We start from the raw sequence: 19,286 nt of genomic DNA on the forward strand, positions 1-19,286 counted from the left end.
CTTATTTTATGAGATCCTGCCAATATTTTACCTGTGGACCGATGTTAGACTCAGGCCTTGCTGTATTTGGCAGTAGTGGGTGGGGGGCAGAGAACAACTGGTTTGTATACAGGCCTTTGTATATAGGCTTTTGCTGAGCCCATTCTTTTCAGTCCCTTTTCTGTCTTCCACCATCTTTGAGGTTCTCTGGCCAGCTGGGCAGGTCGGCTCCCTCTTCTGCTGGACTCCCTCGCATATTCTGGGTGGTGACATCCTCCACCGTTGAACTGGTCACTTCACTGTTATCTTTTAGCAACTGGGTGAGATTTCTTGTCTGCTGCTGCTTTCCTCTCCCATACCCTTTGTTGTTTGTGGGTTTATGCTTTGAATTCTTTTAAAAAATTGTGAAATGTCTTCAGGTTACAAAATATAATTTAACACACCCTTATTTGGGTGGCCATTTTTCATGCTTTTGGGGCACCTCGTCCTCTTGAACATCCACTCTTTGGGGACTTCACCCTTTATGTATCCTGTCTTACCCAGTGGAGAGTAAAACTTAATCTCTAAGCTTTCCTCGCAATAAGAGCCTGGACAGGTGTCCTGGGCTCACTGGTTAGACACACCTGTCTGAAATTTGAAAGCAGTGCTGTGAAGACAATGGCATGTGAGTTTCATTTCGCCCAGGGGGGCAGTGACGTCGTGACTTTCGAGGTGGCGGCAACAGCAGCGGCCGAGGTCTCGTCTGGTGGGAGGTGGGCTGAGCCTAGTTGTTTTCCCCCTGCAACTGCCCTGTGCTGTGACAGCGGGCATTTCTTTGGGTCCTGTAACCTGGTCTCTGAGCCTGAGCCTTGTGAACCATTTGTTTTTTGCTTAAATGAATAGATCCTGTTGTTTGCAACCAAGAATGTTAACCTATAGCCACTACTCAAATTAACCATCATTAATCTTTTTTCTTATCAGATCCTTTTGTTTTTAAATCAAGGAGAAGCTGCCTATCCATTGACAGTTTTCTTCACATTATTTCTTTCTAAGAACTCCTGTCCTTTGGTGCATATCCTTACCATTCATGATTTGCAGTGTATATTATTCTTTGTATGTTATACTGAACATAATTGGTTTCATGATACTCATGTTCTTTTGAAATTTGCTTCCATTGCTCAGCATTGTGTATTCACATTTAACATGTTGATACATGTAGAGCTTGTGTGTGTGCTGAGCTGGTTAATGCATGCAGGTGTATGTAGTATCCCACTGTATGATTAATCCCATGATTAATTCATTTTCTTATTGATGACCATCGAGGACGGTCTTGAGTTTTTAGTATTATAAATAGTACTGCAGAAAATACTCTGCTTATGTTTCTTTGTGTATACATTTGACAGTATCTGGGGTGGAACGTGAATCTTCAACTACTCAATACGTCAGCCACTGCAGCAGTGGTACCAGTTTACTCCCTATCAGCAGTCTGATAGTCCCTGTTTCCCCACTCCCTCACAAACACTTGTCATTGTCAGACAGTCAAATATTTGGTCAGGTGGATACACATGATCTAATACTGAGCATGTAGTGACAATGAACGTCTCTTCATTTGTTTCGTAGCCAATAAGACTTCTTTGAGTTATCAGTTTACAGACTTTACCCATGTAATTTATTTATTTTTATTGGATCCTTGGTCCTTTTAATAGGAGTTTTTTTATATGTTCAGAAAGTTAAACCTTTGTCATTGCAAATCTCTAGTCTGACTTACTTTGTTGATGCTATGTCTTACGTGGTCAGAATTACTCATCTTTTTCCTTTATGATTTATATGCGTTTTGGAAATTTTAAAAAAGCCACCCCTAACTTGAAGTTAATAAGGCATTCTTCTTATAAGAAGGTTATAAGGTATTTTTTAATATTTTAAAGGCTTTTCATATTTAATTGCTTCATTTATTTGACATATGAATGTGAATGTGAAGTTGCTCAGTCACGTCCGACTCTTTGCGACCCCATGGACTGTAGCCTATCAGGCTCCTCCGTCCATGGAATTTTCCAGGCAAGAGTACTGGAGTGGGTTGCCATTTCCTTCTCCAGGGGATCTTCCCGACCCAGGGATCGAACCCAGGTGTCCCACATTGCAGGCAGACGCTTTACATTTAATTTTGCATTTAGAGTGAGGGAAGGCATCTAATTTTGAATCCTTTCTAACCCCACATGGATCATCAGTTATTCTACATCATTATTTCCTCCCTCATCTTCTGAGGTTACCACGTAATATATCAGATTCCTTTACATGCCTGAGTCCTCACTGATCGTTTGTCTATCCCTGTACTACTGTCACAGTGTTTTAATTCTAACTTTGTAACATGTTTTGATTTATGGTATGGTGAGTTCTTCTTATTTTTTTTCCCCAAAATTTTCATGATTGTTGGATCAGCTTGTCAACTTCTGAGTGGCTAGTGTGAAAAGCTGTTTTTCTGATAAAACAGCTTTTCTACAGATATTTCTACATGAGCTTCTTTAGGTTAGTGGTAAATAGTTTTCATTCCTTTTAACTTTTTATGTCATTATGTTTTAGGTTTTCTCTTTAAAAAAGCATATAGGAATCTTTTTTCTTCTTAAATCCATTCTCCTACAGCGATTGTGGATTTGACATTTTATATTTGCCTATTTTATTTAGAGACTGTTAGCACTGTGTATTCCAGTTTGGAATTGTTATAATGTGGTGGCAAATTGTTTCCTTTTTATCACTAGATAAGGATCCTCTGTACCCCTAATAATGCTTTCTGCCCTTAATCTGGTTTCCTCAATCTATTTTTTCTTTAATCTGGTTCTATTTTCACATTACATTTTTATTAGTGTTTACATAGTATACATTTTTCTGTCCCTTTTCAACTTTTAAAAAATGTTGTTATGTTTTAAGTCTGTTTTTCATAAATAGCATAGTATCATTGAACTTTCTTTTAAAATCCAGTCTTGGAATTACTGTCTTTTAAGAAGTATGTTTTAATTCATATACCCCTTCTTGTGATTACTACTTTGCATTCTTTCCTTTCTTGCTAAACACTGGATTTTGATCCAGTTTCCTTTTCTTCCTATTTTATTTTTTTAAATTTATTTTTTATTGAAGGATAATTGCTTTACAAAATTTTGTTGTTTTCTGTCAAACCTCAACATGAATCAGCCATAGGTATACATATATTCCTGCCCATTTTGAACCTCCCTCCTGAGTAATATTCCATATTACTCATTCCATAAAAAGGAATGCATTTGAGTGAGTTCTCATGAGGTGGGTGAACCTAGAACCTATCATACAGAGTGAAGTGAGTTAGAGAAAGATGAAAATCATATTATGCACATATATGGAATCTAGAGAAATGGTACTGAAGAATTTACAGGGCAGCAGTGGAGAAGCAGACACAGAATAGACTTTTCTTCCTATTTTAGAATTTACATATTCTATTTCCATTCTTTCAGCCTATAGAATTCTATTTGTACTAAATATTCCATTTGTGTTAAATAAAGGTGTACCATTGTTAAGTTAGAACCCTGTTGATGGTTGACTTTACATTTTTGTTTTTAAAATAACGCTTCAACTGATAACCTTGTACATATGCTACTCCACATGTGCTGGTAGTTCTATAATATAAATTCTTAATAGGTAATCCTCTAGGTCAAAGGGTTATGTGTATTTTAAGTTTTAATAGGTAACATCCTTTTGAAGATTATTGTTAGATTTTAGATTTGATAAATATATTAAAGGTAAAATACTTATTTTTAGGGAAAGCTACTCCTGCAATGTTATTTCTAAGGGATCTCAAAGTTGGGTGTTACATCAAGCCTGCCTGGAGGGAGAAAAAGGACAAATTTTTGTATATATACTTTGGGTGATGGAATTTCTTAAAATGAATATGGAGACTGCCCTCTTGAGCTGCAGAATTTAGGAAGAGCCAAACTGGTGCTCAAGTTGAGCCCATGCACGTTTATTGAAAAAGAGTCCCTCAGGTCTGAGAATACAGATATGCCAGGTACAGACAGTCTCCAGCATCAGAACAAGTTGTATTTCCAGAGTCAGTGGAGACTTGGATACGTTTTCCCATTCCACTTAAGCAGCTGTGAGCAAGGCCCTGGGTTGAGTGGAATACAGAAAAGTTTACAGTGATATTTCTTCCCTGCAGGAGCTCACGATCTCGAGGAGAGGACAGTGTGTATGCAGTGAGGACAACGCAGGGCACAGCGGGATACTCCTTTACAGGAGAGCTGCAGACTGCTTGGGGGGAACGGGAGAAGGATCCCTTTTGGGTGCAGCCCTCTTCAGGGCTCTTTGCCTGTGTTCTCAGCATGGGCAAACGGGTCAGAAATTGCTGAGCTGTCAGCATTTCGGAAAGGGTAGGATTTTCCTAAGTGGAGACTGGGTATGAAGGTTGGTGAAGCCTTGACAGCCTAGGAGTGTGAGAGAGAGATAGGATGGCAGTGACATTTCACACTTGTTTCTTTAGTCAGCCCACCCTTTTGGCAGGAACTGGCATCTAGTCCCTTCTTGACCCTTCCTAACTACTGTTCTAAGCTGATCGGTTAGGCCTACATAGTGTCAACACAAGGTCACTGACTGGTTACAGTTGGTGGCAGCTGGTTTTAGTGGGCAGCTTTCAAGTCAGGTGGGTTTGTTGGAGATGGTTAGGGTGTTTTGAGCAGGGAAGGATAATGGGACCTGAAATTTAATTGCTGCTTATCCCCCGAAGAGGTCAAGGATAACTACATCTCACCACTGAGCCTTCATGGCAGAACTGGTTACACAGAGAATGGTGTGTAAACAGACATTACACCTGTATGTTGCAGGATTTCTGCTGACCACCATTCCTAGTTGCCATGTCAACAATGGGCTTCCCAGGTGGCACTAACTGGTAAAGAACCTGCCTGCCAACGCAGGAGACATAAGAGACGGGTTTGATCCCTGGGTTGGGAAGATCACGTGGAGACGGGTATGGCAGCCCATTCCAGTATTCTTGCCTGGAGAGTCCCATGGACAGAGGAGCTTGGTGGGCTGTAGTCCATAGGGTCTCAAAGAGTGGGACATGACTGACGTGACTTAGCATGCATGCATGTCAACAGTACTCCTGGATAGAAACTACTGTTCTTTAGAGTCAGTTTATGAACCACTTGTATCTGGATCACTTGGTTAGCTTGGTAGAAAAGTAGTTTCCTTAGTTTTATTACAGAATCATATATATATATATATATATTTTTTTTTTTTTTTAGTGGGGAGTGGGTGGGTGCATCTGCGAACCTGCCCCTTGATAAGTTTCCCAGGTAAGAATCACTGCCCTAGCTCTTCAGTTACATATAGAACTTCCCAGTCATTTGTTTGCTATAATGAACTTTTATTTACCGCAAATCACCTCTTTGAGCCTATCAGTATAAAGTGAAATGTTCACTGTATTTACACTAGTTTCTGTTTTCACAGTTGGACTTGGAATGATGGTGTAATTAAGTCAGTAAACAGTGAGTGGGATGTGGAAATGCAGGATGGAAGATGGGCCATCAGGGGTACTGCTTCCTCTAGTGCAGTCATCCACACACCAGAACAAATTAGGATTCAGTGTGTGAAGTGCTGGTGATCCAGCAAACCCCTGAGCTTTGCAAAGCAGGGTGGAAGAGTCATCCAAGAACAAGACATCATTGGGATGATAGTTGAGAAATGCACCTAACAAAATCGTTACTTAAATGGTTAGGAATATATATGTGTTAACCCAGGTGGCGCTAGTGGTAAAGAACCCGCCTGCAAATGCAGGAGAGGTTAAGAGACGTGAATTTGATCCCTGGGTCGGGAATATCCCCTGGAGGAAGGCAGGGCAACCCACTCCAGTATTCTTGCCTGGAGAAATCTCATGGACAGAAGAACCTGGGGGACTGGTCCATAGGGTCGCAAATAGTCAGATACGACTGAAGCGACTTACCACGCACGCATGTGTTAGTCAGCTGAAGATTAACACTGAAGACTTGGATTAGTTAAAACACACATTCACTTTTCTCCTTAATTGGTCTACATTTTTCCCTTTATTTTTAATCTAATGGGTCTATCTGGCTGCCAACAGTGAATAGGAAAGGACTGGTCTTTAGCAAGTTTCTGGAAAAGAGTCAGATCCTAGACAACCCTCTTGACATACTTCAGTGTTTTAAAATAAGAAATTAGGTCCTGCATAATGTAGTGCTTCATTCAGTTCAGTTATTCTGTGTACAAAATTGGGTTCCTTTTCCCTTGGCCTTCCTTTTTCCAGAACTCTCCTTTACTTCAGCCACGTTTGGTTTGCCACTTTAACACACACACACACACACACCCTTCCTCCAACTCAAATGCACACCCAGTCTTACTCATGCTCCAAGAATTTTTGAAATGACTGACTATATTGATCTGATCCATCTGAGACCAGGAGATCAGGAACTAGAAGTCTAAGAGGTTAGGCTAAGAGGAAACCCAGTGGCCCTTGCAGTATCTAGGTTCTCTGAGTGTTCATCATAAGGTTACAGTTAAACTGAAGTTACTCTGTCCTTGGGGAGATCTGTGATGGTAGATCACTCACTTTAGAGACTGAAATTTAAATGTCTTAAAGCTAGTGTTTATTTAACACTTAATGCATAGTAGACACCATACAAACACTTTGATTTAAGCCTGTCATCCTTATGAATGTAGTTGTCATTTTACTGATGAGGCTAAAGCTTAGATTAAGTCACTCCCCTTAGTTTCATCTACTCTAGTGCTTTTCAAATGAAGCATTTCACAGCATGGTTTTAAAATCTGCCTTTTTGATGTTTGTAGTGTTTCATCATAACAGCAGAAAGGTAATACTAGCTACTGTATCCCAGGCCTTAACACTCTGGGTCTTGGTGGCTGTAGGTAGCAAGCAGGGTTCTGAAGAATTGGGAATCAAAACAAGGACTCCTCTTGTAGCCAAGCAGTGCAGATGAGATGAATAGTCCCAAGAAACACCCTTCAGTGCGACCTACCTATGTAGGGGCTCCATGGAGTCCAATGTTCACTCCAGGGGTTAAGAGGAGAAGTTTATCTTGGCAGCAGATAGCTTGAACAGAAATGGGGGACAGGCCAAGGGGATGCCCTCAGATGAGAATACTGTGTCCTAGGAGGCAGGAATGTTCCCCTTAGTATTCTCATAATTTTTTCCCATTGTCTTTTCTTGTGTAAATAGCTTCTGAAATTACAGTTTGTATTGCAAAAGAAAAAAAGACTATAACAAAATTATTTTAAATCAACTGAAGACTCAAGAGATTTATTTGGTTAGAGTGCATAACCCATTTGACAAAAATGTTGAAAAGAGTTGCTTAATACAAATACACATTAAATATGCTAACAATTATAATTAGCTACATATATGTAAGAGATGTAGTCCTATAATTATGGAGAAAAGTTGCATAGGAATCTGAACCTGAAAAATTCTCGAGATCAAATCATTAGCTTTTCACTAACAAAGGAGGATTAGTTCTTGGATTAATTTTACTATAACATTAACGTACGCTATATTTTACACTCTATATTTTACAAACGAGTTCTCTATCTCATGTAAGCCTCATACCAACATTTTAAAGTATTAGCCCAATTCTGTGGAAGGAGAAACAGGCTGAGAGGAAAAGTGGATTCTCTTACCCCACAATGTTATTATGAGGCCGAGCTGTTGAATTTGAAGCTACATTTGGGACTTAATTTCACGTACGAAGTTTTTGATTAAATCTTCATGTCTTGTAGGGAAAAACAGAGGTTAGCTCTCAGATGTCATTTACCTTACTAATTTTAAAAAATATTTCATTTTTAAAAAACAAATTGTCATAGCCTGTCAGTTTCCCCGTAAGATTCAAAATATCCATTTTACAGTAAAGTTATCTAATGGAGTTATTACACGGGGGAAAACATCGATTTCTAAATCTTTAAAACACATTTCTGGACAATCCATGATGTAACCAGTGGATAATAGTAGTCCTAATTTTCAATTACAAAGATATTCTGGAAGCTTGTTTCAGAATGTGTTTAGTCCATATTTCTTCCAGTGGAATTGTTGAAAGTGTTTATGAACAGTTTCATAACCAGAACGAACAAACCATAACTTTAAAATTTAAAATAACACGAATACATGTTCCACTAAAGATACAGATGTGGGCCTGAGGATTAAAGTAAAATTACTGGCATTCAGGCTATGGCTGATAAGTCTTTAAAATGACCTTACTCTTACAACTCAATTTAAGGTGGAACATCCCAGTGACCAGATAAAGATTAACAGAAAATAATAAAGCCTACAGTCAGAGTTGATCCAGCAGGGTGACTCACACTTCTTTGTCACCGTCCCACAGCAGCAGTTGGTTCCATGTGAACGCGTGTAACAGGCACTGTGCCCTGTTAATGCTAACATGTAGGAGTCAGTCCGAGGTAAAAACCCCTATCACGATTAGCATTAACAGCACACAGCCCACAGCAAGCCTCCAGCACTCGGAGGATGAGACATAGAGGACTTAAACCACAGATGTCCCCTTCCTGGTTTGCGCCACCTGCAAGAGAGAGAAAAATGATCGTGTACACACATGCAGTTATAAAGCTGGAGTTTCAGAATATCAATCTGAAAGTAAAAAGTTTTTTTTTTTAAGGGAAATAATTTATTAAATCCTAGTTATTTGTGGAAAAGGGTAGAGAAATTGGCAACTAAAGGATGATATTTTTACCTTTAAGTGTATTTGAAGACTATCTTAAAATTTGTTTAAAATTCTAATGTAGTTTTGAAGTATTCACACGTATGTATCATTTTCTTTATAACAAAAGCGAAAGCACTCTTCAAAGTCCAAAATGCTGAAATGCAAAGGGGAGACCTTGCTTCCTGACGTAGTACTATCTTTTCTGATTTATCTCTCTCCTAGGAAGTAGGTAATTTAAGTAGAAGGCCAAAATATTAAAAATAGTACTCAGTGATTTATAAAGACTAAAACTGAGTTAACTTGTTTTATAGAGGTAGATTTTGGGCTAGATTTTCATTCTGTAATAGTGTTGTGGTTTTACCTCTTTTCTTTTTTTCTTTCTTTTTTCAGGAGATATAACACAGGCAGTGTAGGTGTTGTCTAGAAATGAATTCACCATAAGATGGCCCCCTCTTCTATTTAGAGATTCCTTAGGGGAAAGCACTACCAGTGGCTTTGGTTTTGATCTACGTAAAGGAAGTATGACTTACAGAGCGCTGGGTTTCAGACTACTTGCCTTCAGCAGAGTGGATTAAAAAAAGAAAAAGATGAATTTGCTCCTTCCTGTCAGGGACTGATTTTACTCTCTGAGATACAGTGACATTTCTCCCACAAGCTTCTGGTTTCGGTGTTACTACAGCAGAACCTAGAAGTTAGAGTATCATTCAAGTGTGTGGTTGCCTTCAGCACAAGAGGGGAATCACCTTCTCTTTTATTTAATCATGAAACCAGCTAGATGTGAAATTGTGATTAAGTTCAAAAGAAGTGTATAAAGTTAAAAATTCCCCAATGAATATATTTTGACAGGGCAGAATATCGTGGTTTGGAAATTTCCAGACCAAGGAAATTTGTCATTCTTACTGATAGTTCTTTTTTCTCTTGAACTTTGCTGTTTTCTGAGATGAATTAATGATGAAGAACTTTGAATTCAGTGATGTCAGTTCAGGATTTTAGTTTTGTTTTTTTTTTTTTACAGATTTTCAGTCAATAAAGGTTGTAAAGATAAGGACTTTTTCCCCTCCTTCACAGAGCCTTGGACTCAGTAAATGCACATTAATATCCCAACGTTACTTCCTCCGGCCAATACAATTCAACCTTCTTTTAAAGAACTGTGTCTAATTTGTTTTTAAAGTAAACTGCTTGCATACTGTTCTTCCAATAAATTTTACTCCTGGTCTTTAAAATGACATCTGAGCATAGGTATGAAACGAAATATATTTAGTATAATAATCAGAGTCTTTTTCTCTTTCATCTTGTTTCACAATTGCCTGGTGTGAGTGTTCAGAAAAGTGGCAGTGGTTTTCACAATATTGTATTACAAATTCTAGTAGCTTTTTTTTTTTTTTTTTTTTAACCACACAGCATAGCATATGGCACCTTAGTTCTCTGACCAGGGATCCAACCCATGCACCCTGCAGTGGGAAGGAAGTGTGGAGTCTTAACCACTGGACCGCCAGGGAAGTCCTTTAACAACTTGTATTTTTTTTATTGGTTCAAGCACTAAAGGTATGCTGAAATAAAAGTGTCCCACGGGTCTCCTTTTGTTCTCAGTACTCAGACGGAAACTGTGGTACTGTGTTATCAGACAGACCCCTCAGGCACGATGAATTCCTAAGTCGTGTCTGACTCGTTGTGATCCTGTGGACTGTAGCCCGCCTCAGGCTCCTTTGTCCATGGGGATTCTCCAAGGAAGAATACTGGAGTGGGTTGCCCTGCCTTCCTCCAGGGGATCTTCCCCATCCAGGGATCTAATCCAAGTCCCCTGCATTGTAGACCGATTCTTTACTGTCTGAGCCACCAGGGAAGCCCCCAAATATGCTACACAATTTTAAATATCACTTAAAACATAATGAGAGATGAAAAGCATTAATCCCAATAAACCACATACAGAAGAATTATCCCAGGATAGTATTTTTAAAAGTATAGTCAGCAGACTTTGAGACATTAGAGTGACCAGCAGGTCACTCACCCAGCAGTGTCAAACTGCTCACTTTCACTGTTTTCACCTGGGCTTGCAAGGAGAACCCAACGACAGAACTGCTATGCGTCTGAGTGGAAATTAGTGATAACAGACAACAAAGCCTAGTCAGTTAGCCAAGGCATTGGGCACAGGATGATGTCAGGAGGTATTAAAAAACGAAGTGGTGTTATTCTGGAATTAGAATAGCCACCCAGCTGGTAGAGTGGCAGAGGAAGAATTACAGACCCAGCAATCAATAGCTACAGAGGCTAACCATTTGAAAAGACTGTAACCAGCGTGATGTGCAGTATAGATCAACACCGAGAAATTTATATAGATTACACAATATGAATTAGAGTGAAGGTCTTGACTGGGATTCTTCTAAAGATCTACTTCAAACCCCTTGCTCCACAATACTTTTAGGCCTACAGTATGAAATGTCCATTGTGAGTATAAACTTGACTCTAGCATAGTTCTTTTCAGGAGCTGAAGATGCCAGCATGCTAAGTTGCTTCAGTTGTGTCCAACTCTGCGACAGACACCATGAACTGTAACCCGCCAGGCTCCTCTATCCATGGGTGTCTCCAGGGAAGAATACTGGAGTGGGTTGCCATTTCCTCCTCCAGGGAATCTTCCCGACTCAGGGATTGGGTCCGCAGTCTCTTATATCTCCTGCATTGGCAGGTGGGTTTTTTTAACCACTGTCAAAGACAGGTTCCAAGTTAAATATAGTACCTGAGAGTATTTATTATTTAGTAGACAGAGAAGAAAAAGTCACTCAGTCATGTCCGAATCTTTGCGACCCCATGGACTGTAGCCTACCAGGCTCCTCTGTACATGGGATTTTCCAGGCAATAGTACTGGAATGGATTGCCATTTCCTTCTCCAATTATTTAGTAATTGAGTGTCAAAACTACTCCTTCTTATCTTGAGTTAAAATCTGCCAAAATGCAGTAGTACCTGCACTAGATACATAACTACAATAGACATCCTTCATTATATGACAAACCTGTTTCCTCTGGTAGTCAGATCTAACCTGAAGACAGCACTCTGGGGAAAGTTCCCTTAAGGTATGCTTTACTGAAGGATTTTGTGTTTTTTTTTTTAGGGGAGCATATGATTTCAACATATCCTTTTATTCTTACCTTACTGATTTGCCAGGAATGACATTAGCTGTATATTCAGAGTAGAATATGTTTTAGACTTGTTACTAAGGATCTCTTCACACATGAATTATAAGTTAGATCCTTCCACAACTTTATATATCTCTGTGTTTTCTTATTTTGCTTATTTTCAGCACCAACCACTTAATATTTGCATACCAAAACAACTGCATGCTATAAAGTTTTCTTTAAAAAGAAAAGTCACAGTGATTGACTCTCATAACCAAGCCATCAGGGACAGCTCTCACTTTACTCAGCATGAAAGGTACAGATATTTTGATACTATTAATTTGCTGTTACAAAGTGAATATACACTTATTTCTACTAAAAGGCATGATCCTATATTGATGTAGTCATACAAATTCTAGTTCCAAAACCATTTTAATAGGTGAAAAATAATGAAATTACACTTTTGAAAATTAAAATGATTAAGTTTAGACAACTTCCTTGAACTATTTCCCCATTTTTATTTAATTTTCTTATATACCAGTAAAAAACATAACCATTAAAATGAAATTCAATGTTGATTCTTATTTGGATCTACTCACTGAAAGTGACTAGCATATATAAGTGTATAAGAAAGCATATATTTTCTTTCCCACCAGAACTTACCCTATGTTTTGAAGTCACTGTTTTAAGTCATAAAACTAAGTGGTGAAGTATGTAAAAAATCAAGATCCCAAGAAAGTCTATACTTGCCATTGTTCATCTTTGGAAGAATAATCTCTTGATTAACTTTTGACTTAGGGTGCTTGCACACATGATGCTCCAAGGCCCTGCCCTCTAAAAATTCTACATCATAATGTTTCCCTTCCCTTTTACTTTGTCTGAATTTCTTACCATGAGAACCATTGCCTTTGGTAGAAGAACCAAGATGGCAGGTAAGGTTTCAGTTAAAAAGTCCTTGAAATACAAGTCAGTTATTTGGAGAAGGAGAAGAAAGGTGGCGTAGAAGCCCCTGCATGGACACGTCGACACAGACTTGCTTATTAGGTTAGTTAGCTGCTGCTGCTGCTCCTGCTGAGGGTGATTTACAGGAAAGATACACTCTCAATTATCTGAGAGCTCCTCCTTTCCAAGTCCAGCCTAAAAGAGTCACAGATTCAGTACTGAAAACAGTATCACCTGAGATTTACTTCAGTCCTCTGTGTTTCAACCTCTGTGTATTATAAAACTGCAAAAAAGTGTTCGATTTCTCAATAATTCTTCATAAAAACCTTCGATATTTGGTGACAAAAAGAAATATTCAAGTGACTGGCTTTCTAAAGTGTGTATCTTTGTGTGAAGTTTTTTTTAAAATCACTTTGTGTAGAAAATGAGTATTCCGTGTTACATTTCAGTAACTGATTTTAGAGTTAAGTCAACTTCTGTGGTGTCAGGAAATGGGGCAAAGAGGATTATGTTCCCCTTGAGTTCACATGCATTCCATCATTAAAGAGGGATCGATGCCCAAGGAGTATGTTGCTTTCTCTGTTTAAAAAAAGTTACAAATGAAAATCTTAAAGTTAAGAGGAATTGATGATGTGACCTGCTACCAAATGAGATGGTATCTAACTAGGGACATGTCTAATAAAGCACACAAATGCATCTTCTAAAAGTAAAATGGATTGTTCTGCAGAAATTACCCATATCATGACCTCTTGATGAATAATAAATTTACTTTTCATATCATTAAGTTTACATTTAAGGAAAATTCCCTGTATAAGCCATTGTTGGGGAACAATTACAAACTATGTCATGATATTTTCTTTCATTTACTTCTATAAAAATCTAACATCACTTTTTTTGAGTTCTAATTAAGAATTCTTTAATGAAAATACCTGCTTTTTCTCAATTAAGAGCTCTTGACTAAAAAGACTGGTTTGCACATGAAACAGCTTTACTAGAACATACCTATGTGTCTTTTGAAATTCAGAAAATGAGTGTTTTTAAAGATATATGCCAATAATGATTTTAACACATAAAACTAAGTATTTCATACTTTCGAACTGTCTCAGAAGAAAGCCAAGATGGATACACAGTATCACCGTGGAAACATTATACTGAGGGACCATTTAATTGTAAATGTGCACAAGAGGAAGAATACTAGTCTTAAGAGTATTATTCTGCTTTTCCCAACTTTAAAACCAGGAAGTTTTCACTGAAACTCCTTTGGAACTTACTTACAGGCTAAGTAACCTTTCCAGTAGTTCTGTTATGGACAGTGATTAATACTTTCAGATAAGATGGTGGGGGGAAAAAAAAAAAAGGTTAGATATATTTGCCCCTGGAGTCATTCTGTGGAGGAAGCAGGAGGAGTAGGTTGAGTGTTCACAGAGGGGGCTTCCTCCACGCCCTGACCTCAGGCTGGCTCAGCTTTAGGGCTGAAACTTCTGGAAAATGTTATCAAACCAACACGATAAAGACCAGGGGTGAGAAGGAGAGAACTCAGTGAGGATGCATTCTACTGCTGAAAGTCATAGCCCTGAATCCTTCCTTCCTATGGACACACGAGGTTTCCCACATACCTGACAACTTCAACTTTAAAGGATCCTATGTCCAGAAGAGAATCTGAATCATAAATTTTCTCTTTTTCACTTATGGCTAATTTTCAATGTCTTTTCTCTTTCCTTCCCTCCACCTCCCCCAGCTCAGGGAAAAGGAAAGGGGGTGGCGGTTTTCAGCACTGGATGTTTGCCATCCTTTTGGGGTCACCTTTTCCAGAAGGCCTCCTCTGTGCATCTGAGTTTACAGGGCTTATTGTCAACACTGAATTTCAGCAAAAAGCCTCCTTTAACACTTCCTATGGGTAGGGTCCCCTAGGTCTGCCATTATAGGAAAAATCAGCTTTTTTATTTCTATGAGCCACAGTTCATAAACTTCTATCTCTATACACCATCAGGGCAAGGAAAATTTTGTGTACCGAGAAGCTACAGTTTGTGAGACAAACTGAGCAAGTTCTGGGAACTGTTTAGTTTTGCCCATTTAAAAATTTATTTTTCTTAAGATGTGACAAGTATAGGATACCCTGGGTTACAAGGCAAACACAATACCAGTTACTTCTACGCTCATAGCATTTTACTCAGAGCCTTAACATACCGAGCGAGTGTGTTACATGTGCTGCTCCACACGAAGTGGTCTCTAGACACACCCTCATACACACTCTCAGGCTCCAGACAGTCCTATTTCAATTGCTCAAGGATAGATTTGTCCACCTTGCCTTCTTTCTCTGGCAGAGCGGAAACTCCTGGAGGCTGGGTTCTCTGTCTTCTGCTGTGACCCTCCCTGCTGTTTACCCCAAGGCTGTCAGTCCTCTCTGCGGACTCAGAGAGAGTACTCACCACACTGCACCGTGGTGATTATTTTATTCCTTTATTTCATTCCTTAGTGCTGACTGCGCCTGAGGGCAGGGACTGGCTCTTACTCTGGGGCCTGCTGTGTTGCTTGGTAACTCAGTAACTGCTTTAAAGGCTCAATCTGAATCCTCCAAAGGCATTTCAGTCTGCCCATCTGGCTTGGCTGTGACATGGGAGCGTTTCAGTAAGATCTAACTAATAAGCAGGTTCTTGGAGAGTTAGGGTAGTAGAAGCTTATAAATGTGAAAATAGATCAGTGAGGTTTGTTGGTTTTCCAGATGAGTAAGGACCACAGCTCCAATAATTTGGCCACCTGATGCGAAAACCCGACTCACTGGAAAAGACCCTGATGCTAGGAAAGACTGAAGGCAGGAGAAGGGGACATCAGAGGATGAGAGGGTTGGAGGGCATCACCAACTCAATGGACATGAGTTTGAGCAAGCTCTGGGAGATGGTGAGGACAGAGAAGCCTGCTGTGCTGCAGTCCATGGGGTTGCAGAGTTGGACACGACTGAGTGACTGAACAACAAAGGACCATTTACATTGAGAAGATCCTAGGCTTGGACCTCAGTCTACAAAGTATAATCATTAATGGATAAAGCTGGAGAATTCTACCAGATATGATCATCTGAAGTTGTAGATAAAAATTAGGTTCTATTCCTGTTTTTTGGAACCACACTTGGATGCCATAATCTTGTTTTATTTTCCTCATTCTTAGGAGATAACATGCCAAAACATTTAGAAGTGAGATGCTAGGTCTGCTTATAGGTACGGACATACAGAGAGAGGCGGAGAGGGACAGAGAAATAACGCAGACGTGGCAGATGCTAACCATGACTGAATCTCAGTGAAAGGTCTGCTGTTTTCAACCTGCCTGGGTTCCACCCCTGACCCCAGCAATGTGACTAGCTGTGTGCTACTTGGCAGTTGAATTGAGCTCTTTAAGTTTTAGCTGCTGTGTAGATGAAGTGACAAGATGAACGTGAAGCATTTGTCGGGTGCTAGGCTCATCGTCACAGCGGATGCAAGAGCCACGGTACTAACATCAGTCATGAATACTTGCTGAGTGCCCATAAGTCTCTGTACATTTATTACATGTTGCACTTGTTTTAAAAGTACAAGTCAAGATACATTTACTACTGTATACCCGAATCATTATACAAATTAGAGGTTATCAAAAAACCTGTTAAGACAGCTAGGAACCTATACTGTATATAGAACATTCTCATTTATGAAGTCATGACAAAAAACGTCATTATCTGTCATTGTCCTTATTCAAGCATCAGCTTCACAATTTCATAAAATTAGCTGTTTGATAGACTTCAGTAATCTTTTCTTCTGCCAGTTCTTTAACCTTATGGACCCACGCTAATTTTTTAGCATTAAAATAGATGTATTCATAGCCTATGCCCCCTGACCGATGTTAAGCCTCATTTTCCGGCTAGTGTGTCATCTTGCCTAAGGGAACTGTGCCTTTTGGTTCAAAGTGCTTTTCTACTTTGCTGTGAGTCCTGGAGTTGTGAGTGAGGAGGCTGAACTGCTCAGATGTGTGGCGTGTTCATTTGAGGAGAGATGCACTTTTGGGGTGGTTATGCTTGAAGCCCTGAGTGTTGTAAGCCCAAAGACAAGACTGATGGACACAGCCTAAGTGTTTCATGGCAGGAGAGAATTATATAGCAGTGATCAAATTTAAAACACTGCATTTCCTTAAGAGTCAGAGATAAAGCAATATATATATATAGAAAGAATAAAGTAATACATGTATGTGTGCGTGCTCAGTTGTGACTCTTTGCAGTCCCATGGACTGTATAGCCCACCAGGCTCCTCTGTCCATGGAATTTCCAGGCAAGAATACTGGAGTGGGTTGGTATTTCCTACTCCAGGGGATCTTCTGCATTGACAGGCAGATTCTTTACCATTGCATCACCTGGGGAGCCCAATACATACATATATATGATGTAGTGAAAAGGTAGGATAAAGAGAAGCTTTTAAAGTTTTAATATTTTTCCTTGAGAAAGAAATGTTTGACGATTTTCTTATTCTATCCAATTTCAGCCAACATGTGACAGTTTTGAAGAAGTAAGATCAGTGAAAGGCAAACATACATTCTCTAGTTAGTTACACTGGTACTTACTCTCTTTAGATACAGAGGCTATGAATCCACTGAATCCAGCTGTGTCTTAGGAGCTATATGGAAGTGAAAAGGTACTCACACTGGAATCAGAGAATTTCATCAGCTTAGGAGACTTTGGCAACGACTTTCATCCCAGCCACTCATTCATTATAGAGATGAAAAGAATGAGGCTTAGGAATTTGCACAGAGCCGGGACTTAGAAACCTGCCATGATTCCCAGGTTGGTGCTCTTTCCATACCAGGTTTCTGCCCTGTGAGGCAGAAGGCCTCATATGAAAACAACAAAGGTGTTAAAATCAATACCTTCATCTAGGCAGTGGCCAGTGACCTCACAAAACTGTAGAGATGCCAACTTGTCAAGACAGAGGTGCTCAATCCAGGAGCAAGGAGGAGTTCTCCTACCAGTCTCTATCACTCAAGTTATTTAGTCCTTCTAGGTCTAAAAGAGATTATGAAACTCCACCCGCAGGAGGGTCATGGCTGAGATTCAAGGACGCCTGGAGCCTCCTGACACTGAATGTAAAATTCGGTGTGAGCACGCACATTAAAAAAGAAAAAAAATCTGGGAAAAGCATACATAACCTCCATGAGATTTGACACAGGAAAAAATAATGTTAACTATTTCTTTGATATGAAAAATTTCCTTTCAATTGAACGGTAGATCTTAGTCATGACATAAAACAGCTGATGAAAAAACTTTTCAAAAGTTAAAACTTAGAACTTTTTCTTGGGTGGCTTTTTTGATTCACAGAAGACTGATCTGATGACAGAAGCAGAAAGATGAAGGTTATTAATTTTCCATGTTTGTGACTGGAAAGCCCAGAATGATAAAATTCACAGCACATTCTACCTAGTTATGCTACTGCAGTTGAACTGCATGCATAGCAGTGGCATTCAGGGATTTGGGATTTTCTAAGACCAAGAAGTTACACTTCTTACACATGATTAGTTAGGTAAAAACCAGACTAGAAATTTGGGCAAATGTCACTGTTCTGCCTTGAAACAGTGTAGGTATCAGTCAGTGATCAGGTTTCTCTTTCTCAAGAGGTGTGGTTAGGAAGCTTGGTTCTGTGGCTGTGGCAGCTGACCCACTGTATGAGGGAACCCGGTTACTACCAGCCATTACTGACTAGTCAGTGCAGTAGAACTAACTCCTTAATGTGCTTTGGTTCCCTGAAAGGGAGACAGCAAGTAAAAGGGACCTAAACATAAACGGAGGTGAAATTCTCCTGGTTCCCCGCCTCCCCTGCCGCCAACATCCCACATCCATACCTGAAAACAGGCTTTATATCTTTACATTAAGGACCTAGTGATCTTACCAGAGAAAATATAAGCTCTCAGAGCCACGGGTCCTCATGGGCAAAGTGGGGACGCCACCATCCACCCTGCCGAATTCCTATCACTGTGACTTATCAAACTAGATAATAGGAAATTGCCTCGACAACTTTATAACTTATATACTCTTCCCGCAGATAGACAAATACTTTACACATATCCATTTTTAAAAGCTCAGTCCCATGCTTATTAAAAGTTTAGCTGCCTTAGTCAGTTACACGACTTATTATGTTAAAGCCATATATCAGAGGCACTACTTCAGAGGGATGAATAGAGAGAGTAACTTCAGCTTTATGTCAACTTTACATGAGGTCATATGAAAAGTATGCCTCTACTTTACCTCACCTATCTGACACAAAATATAAGCTAAATTGTGAGCATCATTAGATACCCCTAGCCTCTTCCAGTCGCTTGGGATCCTGGATTTGCTGTGTAATGTTGGAAAAGTAACTTCACCTCTCTGGTCCTCAGTTCTCTCCTTCTGAAAGACTGGATTCTAACATATCTTTGTCAGTTGTCAACTTCAGTAATTCCAGGTTCCATTTTATTCGTAACCATCCCATATGCGTATTTTAGATGACAGAACATTCATAGACCTGGTCACCCTTGGGAGCTGTAATACATGGAGGGCGGACACACACGGGTTTTTTTTTTTTTTTGGAAGGGGGC

At 39.5% G+C, this 19,286-nt stretch overlaps 1 non-coding gene across 1 annotated transcript; it reads right to left on the reverse strand.

Moving 5' to 3' along the window:
• Window positions 1–8,359: 8,359 nt before the first annotated feature.
• MIR155 (microRNA mir-155) lies at window positions 8,360–8,422 on the reverse strand. The gene has a single exon (NR_031030.1). It is a non-coding gene; the product is annotated as a microRNA mir-155 (primary transcript).
• Between the last annotated feature and the right edge of the window lie 10,864 nt (window positions 8,423–19,286).

This window comes from Bos taurus, chromosome 1, assembly GCF_002263795.3.
Source record: "Bos taurus isolate L1 Dominette 01449 registration number 42190680 breed Hereford chromosome 1, ARS-UCD2.0, whole genome shotgun sequence".
NCBI lineage: Eukaryota > Metazoa > Chordata > Mammalia > Artiodactyla > Bovidae > Bos > Bos taurus.